Source organism: Anser cygnoides, chromosome 5 (assembly GCF_040182565.1).
Source record: "Anser cygnoides isolate HZ-2024a breed goose chromosome 5, Taihu_goose_T2T_genome, whole genome shotgun sequence".
In the NCBI taxonomy this organism is placed as follows: domain Eukaryota; kingdom Metazoa; phylum Chordata; class Aves; order Anseriformes; family Anatidae; genus Anser; species Anser cygnoides.
In genome coordinates, this window is record NC_089877.1 from 41,890,314 (window position 1) to 41,904,968 (window position 14,655).

A 14,655-nucleotide genomic window follows, 5' to 3' on the forward strand; every position below is an offset into this window, starting at 1 on the left:
GCTGCGATAAGTCACTGAAGTGTTCCTCTCCCGACTTTCCGGAGAAGAAGCCAGTTTCACTGAGGCGAGAAGGAAAGCACCCTGGGCTTGAGCAGTTAGGCCCAGCCCGAGCCCTTCATGAGTCTCAGGATCTCATTCTGTAACACTCAGAGACTCCTGCTCAATAAGCGCAGTTTTTCAGTGAGTTCCCAGCATACGAAAGGTTAACAGTGTTAGTGTCATTAGCAGCAATGTGCAATCTTCCTGTCTGAAGTTTTCTTTTTGTTGGAGCCTGGGATATTAGGGAGGAGAGAGCGGGTGGACTTCTACTGATTAATTTGAATTAATTTCCTTCTTGATTAAAATACATTACGTACCGCATATTTTATTACAGAACTATAGAACTACATGCCCTCAACAAGTACATTTCCACTGTAAAGTTCCCTTCTGTTGACACTGTCACAGCTAGCTCTTCATGGCACTGTATGGCCAGCTGGGACTTGCTGGCAGGGAGAAGGCTGACATGAAAGGTGCCATGCCCGGCTCTCTAGGGATGGATCCAGCGCGCCTCTGCCTTCAAGAAGAGAGCTGAGGAACGGGTAGTTATTCGCTGTAGGGCTGACTGGTCTCTGCCAGGCTGCTGGCAGCCTCGCAGGGCTATGAGCTGGACAAGCAGTTGGGGAGCTGGTTGGCTCCTGACTACCAGGTATTGTTAACCTGAAGGCACGGCCTAGCACACGGTTCTTGTCTTTATTGTGGGCACCAGCAGTGGCAGAGGGGAAACAGTCAATTACTAGAGCCTTGTCCTAAAACCGTACTAATTCTTCAGCAGCAGATTTTGAACCCTGCACTGCTCCAGCTCCCCAGAAAAGTAGATATCTAGTTTTTCAGCAAGATGGTTTCACATCTCTCACACACTACCATATGCACACCAGTCATAACCCCTGCTCACTATCCCCATTACCAACATTAACATCCCCACCAAAAAAAAAATCATTATTGTATTGATTGCTAGCACATGAAAGCACAGAGGAACTGAACATCACTGCTCCTCAGCATTTAACACCAGGGAACAAACAGAGCTTGCTGCTCTCTATGCCCGCATAGAGAGGGCTGTACCTGTGTGATCACAAAGCAGCTACGGGTACACAGGTAGCAGAGCAGGTGGCCTGAGCAACACAGCAAAGCAAGGGGAGGCCTGCCAAAGCACCATGCGATGCAGGCAAATATTAGCATGCAATAACAAATCACAAGATGGAGTTAACTGCTGCTTCCGTGCAGCACAGTATGGCACCGGTTACTACTTTGTGGGTGACTCGCCCAGTGCAGACATGACTTCTTTATTCAAAGCAATTCAGTAGAGGATAAATTCCATCACGCAGACAGACCCTTAGACTAGAGGTAACATGTCAAAGCTGAAGAACTGTGCATCCCTCCCTGAACCTTTTAGTGGAGTTATTCTACAACCTTTTGACACTCAGCACATATTCTTTTACAATTTTAGAGGCTGTCAAGAAACACCTCCTGTATGTCACAACCTGACAGCTGTGCAGGTGGAAAAATGAGTCATAGAAATATTATTCCAAAATTTTAGGTTTCCATCTAAGTAACACAAGCTTGACTCTCCGCAGCCTCACATACTGTAATCATTTAGATGGGTGTTCAGCTAAATGCTGCCCAATACCACTGGATGCTCTCCTCGCATACAGATGTGAATACATACATCTCCTCGCATACAGATGTCCACTGAGTGGACCAGAGGCACTTGAATGTCTCTGTTAGAGAACACATCCAGAACTGCTAGTGCTTTCGCATTCCATTTCATTTCAAGATCCATTTCAAGGATTTCATTTCAAGATCCATTCCAAGAGAGCTGAAAATCCTAATGTAATTCTCGATGCCATGTAGACATTGCAAAATATAAGAATCATCATGTTCTGAAGAGTAGGTGTCACTTTTTCTTTTCTGTAGGCTGTTAAAGAAGCAGTAAATAACACCATGTTGGCCCACATAAATCACAAAAGCATGTCCTGTTAAGAACACCAGAACTTCTACTTCAGACCTTAAATCACCCCTTGCGGTGCTTATCTTTTAAACAAAGGCTACCCAAAACACAACAACACAGTAATTGCTGACACCACAGGAACAGATGTAGGACAGTATGCACAGGAACCTGTTCTTTAGTAGTGGGACAAATACAGTTCAGCTGTCAACTATGCAGCTGTGCAGACCATGTTTAATACTTACAATTCCATAAACAAGAATATGCACAGGAGAGAATAATGTCAAGACACAGTAAGTATTAGATCTGAATGCTAATCCCCAAGTGGGTGGGTTGCAAGCTAGAATTCCACACTAACAGCAGCATGCAATATTTCACTGCTTTTTCCTCTTCTTTTTCAGCTTCTGTAACACACAGTTTACTTCAAGCTGAAGTTCTGACCTAAGCCATCTCCCCTAAGGTTGCATAAAGTAAACTGCCAGGTAGGCAAAAATGGACAGATTTCAGCCAAACATTTGTCTAAAGGACCTAGATCGGCCAGAGATTTGCTTTACATTATGCCTTTTGCATGCAGAGTAGCTATTCCAGTAAAGGTCCAACAGAGAGAGAACAGCTGCTCTCTATAAAACCAGAGAAGCTTCCCCCCACATCTAACCACTGCCAATAACTCCTCAGTTCTACCGCTCTGCTCTCTGACTATCACTGAAAAACGTTTCAAGTATTCAATTTTGGTTCCACTAAAAACACAAGTCAAAGGGCTGTAGTTGTCCTAGAGACGACAGTGTGATGCAGGGATCTGAGCGAGCTTGAAATGAGAAAGCATGAGTGTCAGAACCTGCCTAGCTGTGGCCATATGAAGCTCAGCAGAGGAAATTAGCCATGGTAAACCTTATGCTGCTGCAGCAAGATTTCTACAAATACCCAAGTTACCTCATTTAAAGCTAGCACGGGCATCTAGAAACAATACTGAAGGTTGCAAAGCCTCAGACTCAGCTTCTTTTTCCTTGGATAGATTATATACCAGCAATATCTAATTGCCACAGGAAAATACAAAGAAAGAAGAAAACTTCCATTGTTAAATATCCAAATCCTTAACAATTCAGTGGCATGCTCAAACCAGGTCACTTCAATAACTCACATATCGCAAACCGAAATTTTACTGTTGAGCTGTTAAACACAAAGCAGTTGTTAAACACCAATATTGCAAGCACGCTTCAACACTGCTGTCCTGTCAGGGAGGAAAAATAATGATCCTGCTTAATCAATTTACTTTGTCTTTGAGGACTGAACAGTCTTTCTAAAGTCTGCCCAACTCAATGTGACTTTTAACCAACAAAAGGACTTTCACCAAACAGCTTTTTCGATCATGCAGCTTTACTGTACTACATTCAGTAACTGAGGAAGGTAGTTTTATGTAATTACATACATGCACATATATATACATATATACACAGATATTTATAAAATGAATGAGACTGCAGCTGCATCCACAGAGGCCTATGACTGCAGAAGGCAGTGACAAATACTACAAATGGCACAAATTGTGCTGAAAAGTGAGCAGCTAGCTACACTTTGATGCCAGAATTCAAGAATACATTTGTACAAGGGTTTTGTTTGTTTCTTTTTGTCGTTTTTTCAAAAACACAAAGTTCTCTCCTCAGCTTGGTAAGATCTTGCAAGTTCTACTATCTATTAGAAAGGATATGTTTGCAAACACTAAATACCCACATCACCAACTAGAAGTTATTTTTCAAAAGACGGAATCATCTTTTCTGAAGGAAAAAACAGTCACTGCTAAGTTTCTATGACATTAACACTGTAAGGTATTATGCAAGGTACAGTAATATTTGCATCTGTTATTATTGAGAAGGTCTTCAGAAACTGAGTGGGATTTTCAAAAGCGATTTAGGTTTGCCCAGCTCTGCTCTTTCCAAAGGAAATTAATTATAGCGCTGACTTTATTCATAGTGGATATTGAGCCCTCTGGAGAATCCTTTAGAGCCTCACTTGAACAAAAATTTGCCATAATTTTGACATTTAATGCTGACAATAGAGGTTGTTAGAATCCCCACAATCATTCTATTACATCATCGCTTGAAATACTCAGAAAAACATCCTCCTGTTTTTGCTATTTGCTAGTCAAAAGATAAATGTAAGATTAATTTTTTTCAAGAAATGTTGCATCTCTCATGGTTTGGTGACTGCAATAATCACATGAGTTAACCAAAGAGTTGCATCAGCATAAATTACCTGTGGAGAGCTGGAGCAAAAAGCCACAGGATGAAGAGGCTGTAATCATGCAGCAAACTGAGGTTATATGTTCTTTGAAACTTTCCTTCAGCTTCTTCAAGAAGATTAAAGGCAGGGAGAAAAACTCCCCAATAGGAACTCTTAGGCAGAAACTTTCAAATGGAACTTGGAAACAGTTGAAAAGCCACAGCATGGAAAAAAGAGAGTCTGCAGAGAAGCAGATTGTAATTGGGCAGCAAGGACTTGCCTAAGCTTGCAGAGAATAGCCAAATTTAGATACGACAGCGTGTCTAAGGATTTGTTATTTTAATCTTTTTGCTTGCAAAAATCCTATGGAAAACCAAATCATATGCTGCTCCGTGCTAGCAGTTCCCTGTGACTGTACATGATGGTTCACGACAGCTCTTGCAGCAGGATCCACGGCTATTGCTCTGACCAGTCAAAAGGGGATCAAGCAGGTCAAGGAAGAAGGGGTCAGTTACAGAAACCCACAGCAAAAAAGGGCCTGATGCTGACAGAAAATACTCAGAGGAGAGATTAAAGGTAGTTTTACCTGATTCACGAGAACCATCCCAAATGCAAGTGAGGTGTTTGCTTTTACTGAGGAAACATACTTCTTTTTTTTTTTTTTTAAATAAACAAAACAACCATTACCCTATTTAAACTAAGTTTCAAAGGTTTTGCTCCTACGGAAAAGGATAAAAATACATGGGATAGGTATCACCTGTGGTACCGTCACTTTACTGAAATGCACAACCATCAGCACCATGGGAACCTTCATGGGGCAGCAGAGGTTAATTGCATTCCAGTTTTCTAATCTTTCATTTTGTGCAGGATTTTGCCTTTCAGATGATTCCTTAAGAGAGTTTCCACAATGCACATAACTCTTTTGCTCTTTTATGAAGACCAAATTTCTAAATCAACCAAGTTACAGCAAGCTCCAAGATTTCTTTCTCTCTTTTGAAGCCACAGATACCCAGTGTAAGAATAAACACAGCAGGACTGGAAACCAAGGCAACCAACCCATAAGTGGCACCTCCCTGGTGGGAGCTCACCCCATACCAAGCACTCCTTCCAAACAAGTAGCCCACTGTGAGGGACAAATCACAAACGAACAGTACGGGAGAGTTGGGGTGTCTTAGTCATTTGAAGCGTTTATTGTCACTACCTGGAATTTCACTCAACAGTGAAAGGGAAGGCAATGAAGAACATTGAAACATTTGCACTCCATGTCTCCTACCATCAGTCACAAATTTGGATCGATGACTTGGCAGTTCCAAGCAGCCTGCTAACAGGAAAGGGCTGTGGGTGTTCATCACTGCTAGGAGTGAGGCAAGTTTTCATGTCTTCTGTTAAAGATCATCAGCTTTGTGATATTTCAGAAAGAAACTCAGTCCAGTGCATAATACATCACATGTATTACAGGCAGGCAAAACCAAGAAATGTGATGTCTCGTTGCCGTACCCATGCAACTTGAATTTTTGGAATTTGAGAGGGACTGACACACAACCAGTTACAACACAAACAAAGACAACTTTGGGGGTCCAAAGGATTAATCAAGATCTTTTCTGGTTATTAAAAGAATTACATGAAGATAGGGAAATAGACAAAACAGCATTTAAAGATATGTTACATAGATGTAGCATGAACAAAGACTGCTGCTAGCACATAATATCAGGTATAAAAGGCCAACATATCATTATATACTACGAGGAAATGACAACTTGGATTCATGTTGCTGGAACCTATTACTGCTGCATGGCCACCTCTGTATCAAATGTGACTTCTACTCTCTCTCATACTGTTGCAAATAGCCTCTGCAGTGCCAGAATTGGTCACTGTGACAAAGCAGTTAGCAAGGGACAAATCCCAGCAGGAGCCACCAGCAAAGAGGAACGCTTCACACTGGGCTGTGGTCAGTAGGGACTTCAAGCCACCTTTGCTATCAGCTGTTGAAGCGCTGGTTGGTGGCAGCGAAAGGAACGTGGAGAAACAGTTTAAAGAATCCCTCGGGAGGGAGACAGGAAGGAATACTCCGCAGTTTTTCAAAAGCAGGTCTGTTCCTACAATAGAAGTTGAATAGAGGCATCTGACGAAGTACAGCATTTACTTTTTGCATTTTCCACAATTTTTTGGCATTTCTAAAAATTAGCCTAACATCAGACTAGACACTTCCTATACAAACATGAAAAACAGAGGAAAAGAGTAGGAGGCCATGCCATATTTAAATGGATATATAAGTAAAAAAAAAAAAAAAGCTAACTGTTGCCTGTAATCCTTTTACTCAAATTAAAAACGCTCCCAAGATGTAAAACCCTCTAATAGTTTAGTTTTAACCTGGAAGGATAGTGCCCTCTGGTGATAAAAATGCCATGCTATTTGACAGTATGACAGTATGAAGTTAATCTCTTGTTTTTTTCTCTTGACACTTCTAAGCAACTGCACTAGACTACTCAATTTCCAAGGCTCTGTTTCTAAAATACACTTAATTAAAAAGCTTTTATTTGTAGCAAGATATCTGATTATGTGTGATTGCAAAACTCTCGCAAATTAGCATTTTCTTACCTGATGCAAATAGCTGCTGGCTGATTCTGCTGCTCTGCACATTCTCTGTATTCATTACAGAGGCAAGACTTACATCCTACATGGCTGTGCCGTTTGAGAATAAACATGGACCTAACATTTAGTCATCAAGCTGCTCAAGATCCCAGTAAGTTCTATCTAGAACTATTAAAAGGAAAGAAAATGTTAAGATATTCATTTTTTTTATTCTACTTAATAAATAAGATTCTATATGCATAGCGTTCCAATGAAAATCTCACTAATTCACTCAAGTAAATACGTAAATATTTGAGTGGGGGGGAAGAAATATTCACAAATTAAGGAATCTTGCCCAAGAAGTATTGAAATAATGAATTGTGAAAAGGATCAAGATGTGGATTATACTACCCACACCACAATACTAACTGGTATTAGTTAGAGGTACACCTCCTACATAAGTACACAGAAAATAACTAAAGCCTGTGCAATTAATATAATCCTCATTTCACCTCATATCATAGCTTATTGGTCTATAAAAGATCTAGTTTGCTCTGAATATTACTGCTATAAGCCCACACTCCTCAAACAAGAAGGAAAAAGATTGGGTGAGGATCTGAGAAGTGAATTCTTTCAGACAGCAGGACAGATAACTTAAAAGACAGCATCACAGAGTACAACCATGCATATTTCTGACCAAAAGACAACGGGTGCAACAGAACAGCTCATTCTACTCATCCATGGCAAAGGTGTATGAAAGAGCACCGGGACCAAAGGCAGTGACCTGACTCAATTTCTCTCTGTAAAGGTTCGTGCAGTCACTTGCCATCCCTTATATTGCTGCACCTTATTTTCAAATGATGGCAATATTAGGATAGCGTGTGCTAACTGGGCTATATTTAATATCTTTGCTAGGTTGCAGGGGGGGACGTTTAGCAGAATCCTGCTTAAGTCTGTTCCTTCCCTATTAGCCATTTCTACCACGATGACAAGATTTTGTGGTCAGTTTTTGTTTTACCAACAGTCACAACATATTTACACATAGTGGCAAAAGTTTAGAAACCTTTTCCTTAGGTCAAAGAGGAAAAATGTTAGAGAAGAAAAAAAAAAGAGAAGAGAATACACAAAGGAGAAGAATCTAGTAAGATTCTTCATACTGTGGTGAAATCTTTTGTTTATGCAGATATTGGATGGGGGAAATTAATTCACAACTTCAAGGCTGCCACATCCTGGTGTCACACAAGCATTTGCTAGGAAGCTGGTGAGGAAAATACCTTTTGAACTCCCTATGCCTAGAAGCAGCAGCAGTCAATTATGTGAAGGCACTATTATGTGATTCCTGATGTGAGCCTGCCTGCCCTCCTGAAGAGGGAAGCTGAGAGATGGAGAAGTCCCAGCAGACTCAGAAGTCTGTGCCAGATGTGGCGTTTCTATTCACTAGCCATGTCTCACACTCAGCTTTTCCAGGCATTCAGACTACAGTTTCTTACAGATTTTTGTCCATAGCTGTGTGTCCAGAACAAGAATCCTCCTCAAGGAGGAGATTAAAGCAGCTTAATTCTGCCTTGGGAAAGGGTGGGAGCATGACAAAGGGTAACATGAAAGCACTGGGGAGCTGGAGCATGTTGCTGTTGCAGTTTGAGGAAGAATTATTCACCTTCCCACACATTTCAGCAACAGCAGCAGTTGCCCCTGCGCTGCTCAAGCAGAGGTGTTGCCTATACCAGATGGTTTTTGTCCCCATGCAGTTCAGTGACACAGGCAATTCCTTATACCTACATGGTACACAGTTGTTGGTTCTGTTGCAGCATGCATGATAATAATAATGCAATAAATTGCCTCAAATGCCCCTAAAAACTGGATACATTCAGTGTTTTAAAATCATTCTCCCCACAGAAACACTTGAGAAATACAGGACAACAGCATATGATTACCAAGGTGAGGAAAGGCTCAATTTCATTTCCCGTTTCCAAGATAGGCCTATCTAAATATTTGGGCAGAAGAACATCTCAATATATCCAAATCTACACTAGTGAAAACGTTTAAGGTAGCATTAATGTTTCCTTTCCAGTTTATATAAAAATTCAATTTTTATTATGGAGTTAGACAGCTTTCTACACATTGGCTTTCAAAACTTAAGCAGTGATTATGTGGTGGAATAGTACATAAAACGTAGCTTAAAAAATTCAAGTTAAGTTGTAGATAGAAATGTTTCTGTTCTCCCCAGGGCAGAAAATTATTTAAGTGAAACTTGATTTCATTTAGCCAATGCTTCTTAAAAGTGACTTCTGTGAAGCAAGACCCAGTTCTATAAATTAGTTTGCAGCTTCCACTACCTTAGAGATTTGCACTTTTTTTCCTAAGAATAGTTAGGTCACATGTTTATAGCATTGAGCAGTCAGTATCTTAATGTTATAAGCTTTAGCTATGCATTTAAATTTATTATGAGCATTTCACATTCCCAAAACTAGCCTATATTAATAAGATCATGTATAAAATACCATCTTTCTCTACTAAGTAGCAGCAAAAACAGGAGAGAAAAGTATTTGAAATTAAGTTCAAATCAGCATGATCATATAGTATGCTGCAGAGCTGCCTTAAAGCTTTTTACATAATCCACCAATCCTTTTGCTCCAGAGGAGCTTGCTAGGGATGTTGCACTTCTGGAAGACAGGCATTTGCCTGCATGTGCAAGTCTTCCTTTTGGAGCAGTTTGAATTGCCAGAGTCAAGCTAGCTGCTCCTAGGAAAATCAGTCATCTCCTCTTCCTCTCCCACTCCCAGCAGCAGAAACAAAAGGAGCTCTGTGTGGCTGGTAGTCTACCTCCCCTTCCCACAGCAAGAGTGAGGGTTAAGAGTGAGGTTTGTTCATTTAAGAAGATTCAGTTTGGGTTATAATGCTGGAAAGTCTTCCATCGACCCTGTTGCCCCTACTGCCCAACTGTGTTTTACAGTTTCTGATCTAGTTTCACTAGTCCCTGCATATACTAAACATGTGATAGTGAAGAGCTATCAAGTCAAAAAGAAGAGTGACTCCCCAAAATTAAGACTTGAGTGAAAAAAAAAAAAAGCATTAACAGCTTGATCCCACAATGCAAACAACAACCAAAACCAAGAGTTATACAGTTTGAGTAGCATCACTTTATATTTAATGAAGGAATTCTTTCAAATGAGGTGTTTAAGGGAGAAAAGAGTGCTGTCAGTAAGTGGCTGATATGAGCTTCATTATATCCAAACTAAGCTTCAGCAAGATTAGGAAAAAGAGAGCAGTGGAGTACAGTATTTGAAACAGGCCAGGAAGTTTGCATTGAAAGAGACACATCACTGGTTTTGTTGTGTGTTTTTTTTTGGTTGGTTGGTTGATTTCTTTTTTTTATTATTATTTATTTATTTTAGATATTATTGCTCAATGTGCTACCTTTATTACTATTATTATTTTTATTATTATCCTATTCAGGATAATATTTGAATGCATTTCACAACCTTTAGGAATCCAAGTCCAAAAAAAAAAAAAAAAAGGGGGAAAATTGTATCTGCTTTCTCCCATGAAAAGTATATCCTCTTCCTTTACCAGTCCTTAAGAAAAATGGCATGAGAAGTTGTAAGATTTGCTTTTTGCTGCCATTTTCACTTAAGTAGTAAGCTTCCAATTGACAATCATAGATTAGATATGAGAATACAAAATAGAATACAATACAATACATAGAATACAAAAGAGTCTGATAACAGGCCAATTGTCAGTTAATACATGGAACATCTTTTAAAAATAGAGGGAGAAAAGACAGTAAGTTAAATACTTAAAAGACTGTAATATATGTTGTGTTCTTAAATATTTTATTGTCTTTCACTGCTCCTACAAAACTAAAGAGGATATTGATTTTTTTTCCTTCCATTGAAATCCATTTATAGACCAGACACGTTTCTCTTTGTATTCGGTAACCTCTTTAATATTCTAAATTTGACCCCTGTGATTTACTGTCTCTCAGTACATTAAAGATTTCAGTAAAATAGGACACACTCATCTGGATGAGTGTTCCCTATTCCTGGGAAAACTGAAGGCTGAAAAGTATCACAGATTTATAGTCTGATGTGTTAACAGTTATATAGTGTGACTCAACATAGCAAAAAAGATCAATGAAGAATTTCTTTATAAAAGTTGTTTTGTCAGTTTGAAGAGAGAGAATGGGGAAGGGACTGCAGTCAAATTGTAACAAATCATTCCTCTGGGCTAGTCTCTAAAGATGCCATGGGATGCTAATAATAATTCTGAAATATCAAGAAGTTTTGAAATATTAATAAGCTCTATTTTCAAAAGCTTAGCTGATGCCTCAAACTTCTAGCAGACTTTAAACAGCACCTGCCAACTCAAGCATAACAGAGCAGAAAGTGCCACTGGTGGAATCCACAGTACCAGTGGCTGGCAGCACGAGCCTCCGGAATATCACAGAGGAGAATCAAGGGAACAAAGATCCTTTCCCAGGTAGGAACTGCACATGTGAAGAGGATCCTGGAGGTCTATGCCCAAAGGACAGGAAAAGGAGAGGGTGAAGGATAGGAATAAAGTAAGGTAATTTCGTTAGGTGAAATTGCCAGGGTACCTGTCAACTCAGGACAAAGCTGGGACAGTGTGATGTGGAAACAGCAAAAGAAGTGTGAACTTGGACAGGAAGAACAGAAATTATTTGAAAGAGTTAATCATAACTAACTACTAATGAAATTAGCATTTTTCTTCACTAATGCAGATAATTCTTCAGCAGCTCTTGGATAAAATTGCTTCAAGACTATCAGGCTTGTTTTCTTTTTCCAGTGCCTGGCATACTCACTTCTGTCCTGTTCCAATTTTCAAATCTATACAATCAGAAGAAGGGAATTTCACTTCTTCCATCACACAAAATATTCAAAGGCATTTAGATAACAAAATTTTATTAAGACAGTATGCTTCATCTCAAGATTACCACCAGCAATGTGTACACTGAACTGCTACCTTGCACTGCTCCCAGACAAATGCATCAACCCGGATCAGAATGACTACAGACCATCATCACCATCATCATCATCCCCCCAGCCTGGAGGTTCTTCACACCAGTTTGGCATGGCTGAGTAACCTTGCTTGAGGGTAAAAACATGCTCAGTTGTTGAGGTTTTATCGAACTTGATGTTGATGCCAGATATACAGAATAAGTTGCTTATATCTATGTTGGCTTTTAAATGCCACGGAAGATTCTCTGGCTTTATATTTAGTAATTTTAGTCAGTTTAGCTAGAGTGCTGTGCAATTTGCATGTAGTACTACAGCCATGCACTGCTGCAACGCTAAGCAACATTAGTTTCAAATATACTGTTTAAAGGAGAACACATGAGCAAAACTAATTATTCATTGTTTTATAGTAATATTTGAATCTTATACCAAATAAAGCAGAAAACATTAAACATTTTAAAAGGTTAAATACTGCCCAGAGCAATTCTGTAGAAACTACAACTATGAATAATTTAAATTATAATTAATGTATAATTATTTCTGCCAGTGAAACAGTAAGAAACTGTCAGCCTGTCTTTCTTCCCTGAAACTGCTTCATAATAAACTACTAATATTTACAAATTTGCTTGTCATAAAAAAGAGCATATAAGCACTGATTTAATTGCTGAGAAACAGTATATCCACATATGCTCTGGACCAAGTCCAAGCTGTTTTTCGACAGAGACTATCACCATCAGTTTTCTATAGCATCCACACACACAAAATGCCAAAGTCTCCCCTTCTTAATACAAGGCCAGTGGAAATTTTCTGCTCCACGTTGACACAAACTCTCTGTAACCAGCTCAGTATTCATTTCTCTAGTCACATTCCTCCCTTGAACCCATCCGAAATGCCCTGTAGGCAAGAGGAATAAAAATGCCACTGAAGAGGCTGCAGCAGAACCTGGGAGGCTGCCAGAAAGCTCTGGCAGGCAGGGGAGAAGGCCACTGGCCAGCACAGGGCAAACTTAACTGACAGCTCACAAAGACAGCTCTTACCACACAGAAGGGAGCAGACACGTCTCTCCCCACCTCAGCAGACTGGAAATAGAAGAGAGGTGGGAAACAAAGCCCGCTGTGACTATGTAGAGGACTACAACAGCTCAGCTGCTGTCCTCTTTCAGCAGTCCATGAAGTCAGGGATTTAATTGAAGTTCCTCAAGCTAATCGCAGTGAAGAAAGCACAAATAGGACAGGAGAAAACATATGAACAGCATGATGAAGCAATACAGGTATTGACCCAAGAGAAACTTCTCCGTGCTACCCAATGCTCCATCAGCTTGTTTCTCTTCGTTGTATCAGATGGCACACACAGCACACAACCCAGAGGATGAGTGTGAGGATGATAATGTGAGCATACTCACACATTATGAGAGCCACTATTTGGCTTTTGCTGAAGAAAAATAAAACACTAAAGAAGTGTTACGTGTTATTGATTATTTTTCATGTCCCTTTCTCCTCTGTGAAAGCTAAAGAAATGTATTGCTTCCAATTCTGCTTCTTTTTCAGAAAATCTGGATCTCACTGAAGGTACCCATTCTTAGTGTCTAGCTCAAGTGTTCAGGAAACATTTGACTGATGCACACAGAAAGCTACATGCAGGTAGGCTCTGCATATTTTCTAATGTTGTTTCTGCTGTTTCCATATAGAATAAAGCAACAGGAATGCAGGTCTCTAGAAAATACACCACCTGGCTATACCATCCCTCCTGCTCTGCTCACCCTCCTCACCTGGCAGATGCAATGGCACCTGACAGCAATATTTAGGAAGATGGAATTCCCTCTTATCACTAGATCTATGAACCAGGACAGTTTTTTTTGATCTTCCTTCATTTTCTTTCACCCCAATTAATTAAATGGAGACTAACCAAACAGCTAAAGGAGACACCTCTGTCCATTATCTCCCAGGAGGGTGTCCGTAAGAACCCACCCAAGTTGAGTGAAAGCTTCTCTGTTCCTGAGCCAGAGGTTGTAGTGCAGTGTTTAATGGCATTTGAGAAATCCTTCTAATGTTAATTTGCATTATTGTCCTCACCTCTCTTCATTTCTGGTGTCCTGTAGAAACTGTTGCTGAGACACTGTATGAAAAGATTCTATGTTGCTGTTGCTCATCTTGCTGCTGGATAGTGCTTATACTCTGACAAACCGTAGCTAATTATCATTTATACACCTTCACAGCATTCAGAACGTTATCTTCCCTTCTGGTATTTATCTTCTCCCTTCTACATTGAAGACCTCTACACTGTTTGAATGTTTCTCGTGAGAAAAGGGGACTCAAACTGGGTGATAGATAAGATCCACTTTTAGAAAATGGCATAATCATAACCTGTGATTTTCTGTTTGTTTCTCTCCTACTATTCTGCAGTACTAATTATTATTATTTTGTTATCACAAAGCCCTGAAGTGAATCGTTTAATAGGACAAACAATAGCGATACCAAGATCTTTGCTGGGTAGTAATAGATAGTTGAAAGCTCCTCACCCATGCACAGAGAGTGATGATAAAACCTTTCAGAGACTTTTGACAGTTACCTTTCGCCTCACTACTCTGAAAATTTTGTGTCACTGCTAAGTTTTGCTACACCCCTGCTCAGCTCCCAGGATTATATATGAGCACGATGAAGTGATTGTGTCCATACACAGATCTTTCCTGGGCTCTGCTGGTATTTTCTCCTACATTGTTAAAAAGGTCTCTTTATTCCTCTCTTTTCCATCCTTTGTTAATTTCTTTTTGTAAGTCTCTTAAAGAATTTAAAGATGCCATAGGACAAGAGGCAAAGTCTTCTCACAGAATAAGAGCTGGATAAGAAAAAGGCAGAGTAGCACTGCAATAAGTGGCTGGAGCTTTCCGCTGCAAGGATCTGGATCTCTTCT

The 14,655-nt window shown here is 39.9% G+C and overlaps 1 long non-coding RNA gene across 1 annotated transcript in view; it reads right to left on the reverse strand.

The window, feature by feature from the left end:
* Positions 1 to 5,500: 5,500 nt before the first annotated feature.
* The window catches only part of LOC106038804 (uncharacterized), a 35,867-nt gene continuing 26,712 nt past the window's right edge, over positions 5,501 to 14,655 (reverse strand). The window contains exons 2-3 of the long non-coding RNA XR_001208834.3: positions 6,797 to 6,958; positions 5,501 to 6,294 (exon numbers count right to left, since the gene is read on the reverse strand). This is a non-coding gene — a long non-coding RNA (uncharacterized lncRNA). The remainder of the gene's footprint in view (positions 6,295 to 6,796; positions 6,959 to 14,655) is intronic.